This window comes from Dermacentor silvarum, chromosome 8 (assembly GCF_013339745.2).
Source record: "Dermacentor silvarum isolate Dsil-2018 chromosome 8, BIME_Dsil_1.4, whole genome shotgun sequence".
In the NCBI taxonomy this organism is placed as follows: domain Eukaryota; kingdom Metazoa; phylum Arthropoda; class Arachnida; order Ixodida; family Ixodidae; genus Dermacentor; species Dermacentor silvarum.
Window position 1 is genome coordinate 1,678,109 of NC_051161.1, and position 10,196 is coordinate 1,688,304.

The following is a 10,196-nucleotide window of genomic DNA, read 5'->3' on the forward strand; positions in this document are numbered from 1 at the left end:
TTTTTCAAGGACCACATGGACTCTGACAGAAGATGCAGCTTTTGCCCACTTTTATAACACACTTCAAAGTCATATTCTTGCAATCTTCAGGCACAATAAGCAAGTTGGGTCACGCAGTCCAGTGAGCCAACATAGTGAATGGTGATATAGGGGCGAAACTTGTGGATGGCGAAGATGACTGCAAGGCACGGTTTCTCTGTTACAGTGCTCTGGTTTACTCTGGTAACGACTGACATAGGCAACCACATGTTCTACATTGTCATGAAGTTAGACTAGTACTGAGCCGAGGCCAATTACACTGGCGTCGGTATGTACTTCAGTGGCAGCAGATGGATAAAAGTGGTGAAGTACGGGTCCCGACGTAAACACAAACTTGAGCTGCAAGAACGATGAATCACACTCTGCTGTCCATTGAAAAGGTACACCCTTGTTCAGTAGGCAAATCAGGGGTTATGCCAGGTCAGCAAATTTGGGCACGAAATGGCAAAAGTAAGAGCCCAAGCCCCAGAAGCTTTGGAGAACTTGTAATAACTGCGGCTGCTTAAAGCTGCTAACTACAGCGACCTTTTGCGAGTCCGGTCAAACACTGTGCTTGTCGACAAGATGACCGAGAACTCGAGTTTCCCAGTCACCAAAGTGACATTTCATAGAATTCAAGGTGAGTGCAGCTCTCTCAAGGCACGTAAGGACAAGGTCAAGACGACAGTTGCACTCGTCAAATGTGCAAGCCAGAAATCACAATACCATTAGCATAACATAGACAAATTTCCTACTTGGAACCACGGAGAATGGTGTACGCATACCGCTCAAACATGACAGTGGCATTACATAGACAAAACAGCACTACACATTCAAAGAGACCGTCTGGTGTTATAAAGGATGTTTTCTCCTTCTCATCTGAATGCATGTAAATTTGCCAATAGCCAGACCTTAGGTCTGCGGAGGAGAAAAAAGTCAAATACAAGCAATCAATCAATACGGGGAAGCAGGTATAGAGCCTTCTTGGTGACAGAGTTTGGACATCGGTAGTCTACACAGAACCTCTTCTTTAGAGGATAACAGGTGCGCCCCAAGGAGTAGGACTCTTGAATAACATTCTTCTTTAACATGTTGTCTACCTGTTGAGCAATAAATCTGCACTCTACCGATGAGACGTGGTACAGTTTCTGCCTGATAGGATGGACAGGTTCGGTGTGAATCACTTGACGGGTATGGGATGCTCGTACATGAGCTTGTTTAAAGCTCTGACAAAAATCAAGTACTTAGCAAGAACATGGTACGGGGATCAATGCCCCCACCTCCGCCAATACTGTTATGGTGAGATGCATTTACTTATGGGAGGTGGTGAATGATGACAGCAGGAGGCCTAGATGTCAAGCAGGTCCATTCGGGCTAAAGTCGTCATCCTCTTTTACAAACCGTCCATCATGGCATATCAATATGTTAATATTGCAAATATGTGAACATGCTAATGTATTTATGTTAATATTTTTCCCGTCCTGAATTTTTTTGCAGAGAATCCTACTCCACATTTATTTATTGGCATGATTATCACCATTCATAGTTTTGTTAGTCAGCTGCTTCTGCTTTATTATGTTGCAATTCGTATCCATTCCGATTGGTGTCCTTCTGATAGCACATTGTCTTATACGTTGTATATTATAGTCACCGTTCTTCATAGTCAAAAATTTAAAGCCTTCGTAATTATGTTTAAGTTTTTTCCAACTTCATGCATATTATGCTTTTTGCCTTGCTTCAGTGCTGTCACACATTGTCATTGCCATCAATGCCATTTCTATTCATCTCCTGTTCTCTAATAATATTTATTTCCCATCAATAGAGGAGTTGATGGAAGGCGTGAGACTAAGAGCGAGGAACGCTTGACGAAGGTGTCACACTTTTTACAGCAGGCAACAGCAGGAAACATCATACATTTACATTCGTATTAATTGTACTGAAGCAGAGGCGCCCCTGTGTATGTGCCGACTGAAGAGGAAGACAAAGGACCATGCCGTGATCGCGAGTGAGCCCCGTGCTATGTACAGCCCTTGCAGTGAGTTCCTGCCTTCCTAGCATTCCAGCAATGTTGTCAACGACAATAAACCTCGTCGCATTCAATGGAGGCTGCCGAGATCCTTCGCCTCGTCCTAGAGCTCCACACTCGAACCCTGCCAACAAGATCGCCCTGCACTATGCCTGATCCCGCTACCTCGTTGCCTGCACCACCGGCTGCCACTGTCGTCTGCGCCGGCGTCCCTCGCCAACGCGACCCACCAATTTTCAGTGGGACCGCCGAACACGACGTGGAAGACTGGCTCTCATCGTACGATCGTGTAAGTGCCCATAACAAATGGGACAACCAGTCTAAGCTGTCCCACGTGCCTTTCTACCTCGCCGACGTAGCCAAACTTTGGTTCTTCAATCACGAATCAGACTGCAAGCTGGTCAGTGTTTAAGACCCTTTTTGCCGAAGTGTTTGATCGCCCCGCTGTGCGTAAGCTACGCGCTGAACAGAGTCTACGCCAGCCCGCACAGCAGCCTGGAGAGACATTCCCCAGCTACATCAAGGATGTTCTCGATTTGTGCAAGCGGGTAAATCCCAGTATGTCAGAGGATGACAAGATCAAGCATATCCTCAAGGGCATCGAGGACAGCGCACTCCAGATGTTGTTGGCAAAAAGCACAACTAGTGTATCCGTCCTCATTAACCTATCCTAGAGGTTTTACGAGCTGTGCCACCAACGTTCCATCGCTCGCGAGAACAATCCGCATGCCAATTCCATCTTGAGCATTGCGGTTTCTACCGACCTTCTGACCAACTCGACCCTCTCACAGCATACCAAAGATTTTATTCGCGAGGAGGTAGCCAGGCAGCTCTCGCTGCTGCCTCACAGCAACGCACCTACGGCAACTTTGCCTCCAATGCTACAGCAAGCCATCCGGACTCAGATATCTGAAGCGCTTCCTGCGTGGAGAGACCCTAGCATACTTTCAGGCGGTCGACTATGTTGACGATCTCAATGTTTCTACGGACTCCCACCGTTGTTACTTTGACGCAATCGCTTCTGTCTCAGACTCATCGCCTTCAGGGGGTTTTGAAAACACCATCGACCCTGCTCTTTCCCCATCTCATCGCCGCCAACTTCTTACTCTCCTTCACAAGTTTCTCTTTTGTTTCGACTGTCATCAAAAGTCATTGGGCCGTACCACCGGTGTTTCTCACACCATCTACATCGGTACCCACTCCCCTTTGCGACAGCGCCCGTATCGTGTCTCCGCCGAAGAGCGCCGAGTCATCACGGAGCAAGTGGACGACATGCTCAAACGTAGAGTCATCCGTCCTTCTCAAAGTCCTTAGTCTTCACCTGTCGTATTGGTAAGAAAAAAAGATAGCTCCATTCACTTTTGTGTCGAATACAGACATCTAAACAAGATAACGAGAAAAGACGTTTATCCACTGCCTTGGATCGATGACGCTCTCAACTGCTTGCAAGGTGCAGAATATTTCGCTTTCTTGGATCTGTGCTCCGGGTACTGGCAAGTTCCAATGGCCAAACCTGACCGTCCGAAAACCGCATTCGTTACACCCAATGGCCTCTAAGAGTTTAATGTCATGCCCTTTGAGTTGTTTAACGCGCTGCTGCTTTTGAGCGTATGATCAATACCATCCTTCGCAGTGTGGAGATGGGTTTGCACAGGGCTTACCCTACAAGCGACGGTCAGGAAAGGGCAAGACGCTCCTCCACTCCGCAACGCACAAAGGCGCTACGGCAGGGTTCGTCGACTCTCTGACACGGCGCAGAGAAGGCTCCGGAGTCAGATCGCCAACAAAGACGGGTTTATTCACCCAAGATACAGCACAGTGCGACAGTCACGGTGCTTACGGGCCAAGGCTCGCCGCAAAACCGATTGAGTACGCGCGCCCGCTGCGCTAGCGCTAACCGGGTAGCGGTCCGCCAAGAGCACGAACGAGGAGTTGCGAGAACGAAGGTCTCATGTAACCCCCTCGTCGCGGGCCTGTGAGCATCTGCCGCGGCGAGGAAGCGCTCAGCAGACGAGAGCTCGGGTGGAGAGGGTGCCCAGGGGCCGCCGCGCGGAAGGCCAATCAGGGTGCGTCCCGGTGACGTGTTCTCGCGGGGCATGTCCAATCCCGGCGGGGAGAAGCACGGTTTGCGCGGGAAAGTAGGTCCGGCGCGCTCGCCATGTCCGCCATGTTGCCGTTACGGCAGCGGTTCCCGGGGATCGAGCTAAGCGCCACGCGCGAGCCGGGGGACGAGGCGTGAGAAGGCACCTCGAAAGGGGCCGACTGAAGAGGAAGACAAAGGACCGCGCCATGATAGCGAGTGACCCCCGTGCTACGTACAGCCCTTGCAGTGCCTTCCTGCACCTTCCTGCCTTCCAGCAACGTTGTCAATGACAATAAACCTCGTCGCATAACAAATAACTTATTCTGAAAAGAAGCAGTTACCGAAATACATCTGGAGGTGTTTTGTTCTGCCTCATACATGTTATACAAGCCTAAAAAAGATGTGTAAATTAAGTTCGCAAGCCTTCAGCAACAGGCAAAATAAAAAGAACAAGAATGATCATACTTGAAACAGGAACATTAATTTTGCAAGTAGATTGGGAATTCTAGCATGTTTGTTTACCTAAAGAGACATCGTCAACGTGCAACGTTAAGAAGCTGTTCCTGTCGTGTGGCGACCAGTAATGTAATTGCGTAGATGCGTATTTGAAATATTCTTAAGGGAAATGTTTGAGTTATTCAGTTCATATAAAAGCACTGGTAACTTGCACCTAATCATCTCGCAGCTGCAATTTGTCCGCACAGTAGGCAACACCCAGGCTGTCGTCTGACGGAGTGGATACGGAGATTTTAATGGGCGTAAAGACACTAACTTATTCTACATGTTCTTAAGTGCTCTAGAAGGATTGTAAATTATGATGCATGTAATCTGTGTCACAACTATACAATGTTGCTATTATGTAACTAGGAAGTTCCCACATAGATCACTTGTAGCCACCTGCATCAGGTTGTTCTTTTTAACCCTACTTGAAAACCTGCCATGAAAGACTTACTTTAATATAGACATGACAATTTGGTTGATGAGCTGCTATCAAGTAATTTATTAGTGGCTCAGTCGCAGTTCATTTTTCAACCAGATTAGCCATTCAACAGCGCAAGAAAATTGGCTTAGTGTGCCATACAAAATGCCTGCGTGCACCTGAAAATATCTTTCTTATGGAGTAAGATATCCAATACAGCAATGATTATTGTTCAAAAATAGCATGCCACAAAATATAGCAATTGAGGCAGCGTGGCTGCGATCACAGAAAACAGAAAGAAAGAAATAGAGTGGCTTTTGAAATTGTAGTCGTGGAACATCCATTTAAGTCTCTTAAAGTGTCACTTTATTAAAATAAGCTGATAACAATCTTCTTGTCTTGCAACTCTTAAAGCGTAAACATTGTCAAGGATAAAATAACACAGGACAAAGAGCAAGAGCACTCTCTCTCCTGTGTATTGCACTATTTTACTCTGCTACACAAACTGGCCTGGGCTTCTAACCTGCCGAAACGTAAAAGATATGCACAGAAGTGAAATGTAAAACATATCCACAGAAGTCAACATGGAATCATAAAAACAGCAAACTTGTGGTAAAGAAACACCAGCAAAACAAAACATCTTTTGTAAATAATGGTGATGCTTCCCAGATGTCCTCTGTGTCATGTAGATATCTGCTGCTTGGTGCAGACAGAATGACTGGGAACGAGAAAAAAAAAAAGAAATCTGCCTGCTGCTGAAAGTCTGAACAAACCTGTTTGCCAGCACGAATGTTTATTATTATTTCAAACTGGTACATCCACGGCAACTTGGCAGTAAAAGCGAAATCCAAAAACATGTAATTGTTATTTCACTCCTTTTTGGGACTTAATGCCAAGATGTCAAAACAACTAATAAAAATTGTACTAAATATTAAAGCAAACAATGAATAAATGTAATAAAACTTTTACACCACACCCTGTATGGTTATTTATGTTTTCGAATTTATATTCACTAATATTCATTCAATTATCATCCAGCCTTCAACATCACTATTGGTGGCCAATCCAGCCCACTGGAAAAAAAGTTTGGAGGCCCCAGGTATACACCATCAATAAATAAAGCGTGACGTTTGTGCGATGTACGTAAGACGGCGTGCCGAGAACATTTTCTTTTATGTCCCTCTTTCATTGTCATGCATTTCATTAGTTGCCAACTTATATATTAGCATGGTGTCGCATTGTAGAAGATTTAGCTCCTGGACAGCACAATTATCCCTATACATAGAAAACAAGAGTGCCCGACACATATTGAAAACTGCAAGTTGATGTGTGCGAAACAGCTCTGGCAGCGAGAGAGATATTGTGCTTGGCTGGAATAAGCCGCCTTGGCACAGAGGAAAACCATTTGTTACCTCAGTTAAATGCAGTCTGCGCAATGTAGAAGGACACACTCTCGCACTGCAGAAAGTGTTTCTCAAAAGGGAGAATTCACCTGAAAGTAGCACAAAGCTGCAACCCGTAGATCACAACTTCTGGAGATTTATTTTTTTTTTCTTTTTCGTTGCTCACTTCAGAGGCTCTCCAGAAGAATGTCAAAATGGTCTGGAGGAAGGCTTTTCTTTTCAGACGGCTAGAGCACGTAAAAAGCTCAAATTGTTATTTTGAGCAACACCTGCTCAAAATGAGGGGGCAATGTACCGAGGGCAGGTAACTAGAAGGGGAGTATGGAGTATATACCACAAAAAATAAACCAATTAAGTTATAACTACTGCTCTGAAAATAAGCATTTTTGCACAAGGGTTCCGAGCTGGACTAGTTTGTTTACACGCATTATGGGGAAAGAGCGCAGACGACAGGATGGGTGAAAATGGACAGGACAGTACACTGCATGAACCGAGTCTATTCAGAGTAATACAGTATTAAGGCGGAGGACACAAAGGGCACAACTCTATCTGTAAGTGACTCGGCCGGCCAGCATGGTAAAGCCGTATAATATCGCACTGTCCTGTCAGTTGTCACCCGTCCAGTCATCTGCGCTGTTTCGCCATAATGCATTGTTGCTTCCGTGACCCTGCACATTCAGTCAAAGAAACAACTGATTGCCCTAGCTGCTAATCGTCCCCCACAGCCCCAGTCCATGCACAGCAGGTGAACAGCATGCAAACAAAGGTGTCACTGCCTTCCTAACCGTGCTTGCCACACATTCAAGATGGTGACCCATTCTTTGTCCAGACGTTGCCTGCAGCATGCATGCCCACAGCTTCTTGAAAATCAGCTAATGCCGTTCGGCCCCATGGCCTGAGAATGCGAAAGAGAATGCAACACTCCTACACTACTGATCCATCCTTGGCAACAAGGTCAAAGGTGAGAAACACTGAAGCATTGAGTTCAGTGCGCTGCTTCGCTGTTGCCCTGTGGTGCTGGAGGCAGGATTTGCAGTCCATTCCACTGCCCGTCACAACGTCTATGCTGGGGAGGGGGTATTCTGTAAGAATCCTCCTAGTGGACTGTCCACTTTGGCTGTCGCCATTGGCTCCCGCTTCACGAGTGCGAAAGTGCCAGCCAGTCTCCTTCGCGCTCGTGAAGCGGGAGCCAATGGCGACAGCCGAAGTGGACAGTCCACTAGGTGGATTCCTACAGAATACCCCCCCAGGAGTCCATCAGAGTTCGCAAAGGCTTAAGGGAAAGCATTGGTACAAATAATGCAGCAAGAAGAAATAATGAACAGATGGTAGCAGTCTTACAAACTAGTTTATATGAAACAAAAAAAAATGACCTTACATAATATACAGCGAAGTGCCATGTTAGAAAACCAACAGCGTGATTCACGTTCTTGCATTGCATGTAGAAAATAGATGGGTCCAAAAGATTAATTCACAAGTTTTGCAAGCAGTTCGTACCAACTTGTACAGCTGCGAACCCTTTTATGGGAATGTCGGGGGAACAGCTAGTTTGCGCTCCAGTTCAATGCGATTAACTTTCTCATTGCCACACACACATCACTCAATACACTGTCAACCAATTTCAAGCAACGATACAGGGAGATGTTCTCGTAGTGGCTAACTGCCTTGATTGGTAAAGCTTGAGGGCAGTTATGCTGTTGCATGACTCAAATCCTAAGCATTTTTCATTGCAACCTTCCCTTTTTATTTTCATTAAAGAACGCCGACCTTACCCTCCGTTATTCTTCCAAAATGAACCCCTCCTTTCAAATTATTCCCATCCCACGTTGTTTCGTTTTCGACTATTTCTGACACAGCATCACCACCACCACACGAATGCATGACATGACCCTCAGTGTTATCGAACGTGCCTTTTGCGCTCGCTCGAAACATTTAGGTTGCGAGTATCATTTTGCGAGACGACATGGATATTCGATCTCTGGCCACATTTCAATATAAAGCCTATAGTCAGCAGCTGGGGATGTTGCAGGAATCTGAAAAGTGCGCGCACCCTGAACTGCGGCCACACCAAGAAGCCATCGCCAGAATATTCGCCTGAGCAAAAGTATACCAGGGATCCAGCCTATGACTTGAGGACACCCGTCAATTCGCGAACACCGCAGCTGTCACGGTCCGGCTTCGACGGCCCGAACCCACGTCTGACCGCCCTGCATGCTCTCCCCGAAGCGGTCAAAGAGCAATCGATAAAGCAAATACCTCGATTATGGCACGTATAGCTTTGACCGCCGGGCTCAAACGGCTGCTCGTCGTCGTACATCGCATTTGGCGCGCTGCAAAACCACAGATCCGGACGGCTGCGCGGCTGGCGACGTCGTCTCTCAAGCGGACACCGCCGAGCTAACACCACGCATGCTAGACGCATGCTAGGCGACAGTGTCCCGAAAGAACTAAAAGAAAACTAAACTATGTTGAACACGAAAAATGTTAAGTGCCCTGCACATTGTGAAATACATTGTGAAATACTAAATACAAATTATTAGCGGCACAGAATCTGCCGTGCCAAGGAGCGACCCTCAGAACAATCTGAAACCAAAATTAAGCACAGAGTTAATGCAACTGTTTTACAGGCGCACACTACGTGCTTCACTGCTGCATCTTTTGGAACCTTCTATAACTGTGGGGCGCCAATTAATAGAGCCATATAATAAAACGAAACGCCGCTTCTGTTCGCATGCAAATTTCGCGACGGTAACATAAGCAAAGCTTTTATCGCTGCCCTACCATACGCCTCGCGGTGTAACGCTTATACGAACCTGACGCAGTCGGCACAGAGTTCCACGAACACCGCAAAGTCACCAGCGTTCCGATTCAAAGCGAATATTTCTGAAATGCAGGTCAATAAGTAGCCGTCATGGAGGCGCCGCTCTTTCGGCGAGAAAGCACGGCTATCGATTGCTGTGATCGCCCATCGCGCTTTCCCACGTTAAGTTTACGCCAGCGCCATCTTCCGACTTCGGTGTTGCGGCCAGCGGCTTGCTCTGCACCACGGGCCCTAAAGAATATGTCTTGAAATGGCGCGCTCCAAGGCAACTGACTGAATACTCTGTGAGCGCTTCACGCCACTTCATGCAGAAGTGGCACTTGCTGCGTGCTTGCTGTTGATTCATCTACTATATATATACACACCCGGGAAGCACAAGTTGGCTAGCTTGAGCAGGCTAGCTAGAAGCAGCTAACACTGTGTCAAGCTATAGTTTTCGACATCTTCAAGATGGCTAGCACTTGATGTCTCTAAGCTGCACGCACTTAGAAAAGTATGTGAAATTTTGGAATACGCTTAAGCTCTTTTTTTTTTTTTTCTACACCTACGCCTGCTCGCCGTTGCCGCAAGGTCCATATAAATAGAGCCGCCTCTTTTCTTTAAAACTTTTTGTGCGCAAACAAACAGGGACGAAGAAAAGGAGTAACAGAAGGACGAGGGCTTTCAAACAACTGGTATTCATTTCGAAGAACCACCTGCTTAAATACTCACAGATCTGCGCGATCCAGTCAATAGAACACCTCAATAGCGCATATAACAACACTTGTGATAAAATGCCGCGTATCAGTGCTACCCGGTCAGCATAAAAACAGCAATGCGCATAAAACAAGCGCATAAGGCGAAAATGCGCTAAAGATATATGATGACAGGAGCGAATTTTATTTATCTAACAATGAAACAGAAGGATGACTGATGCATTTTCCCTT

General features: G+C 46.4%; 1 protein-coding gene across 1 annotated transcript in view; it reads right to left on the minus strand.

Annotated features, from left to right (window-relative positions):
- LOC119460513 (intermembrane lipid transfer protein VPS13A) overlaps nucleotides 1-9,471 on the minus strand; it is a 1,139,096-nt gene extending 1,129,625 nt beyond the window's left edge. Inside the window, exon 1 of the mRNA XM_037721434.2 lies at nucleotides 9,263-9,471. The gene's annotated coding sequence lies outside the window, so the exon portion shown is untranslated. The remainder of the gene's footprint in view (nucleotides 1-9,262) is intronic.
- Between the last annotated feature and the right edge of the window lie 725 nt (nucleotides 9,472-10,196).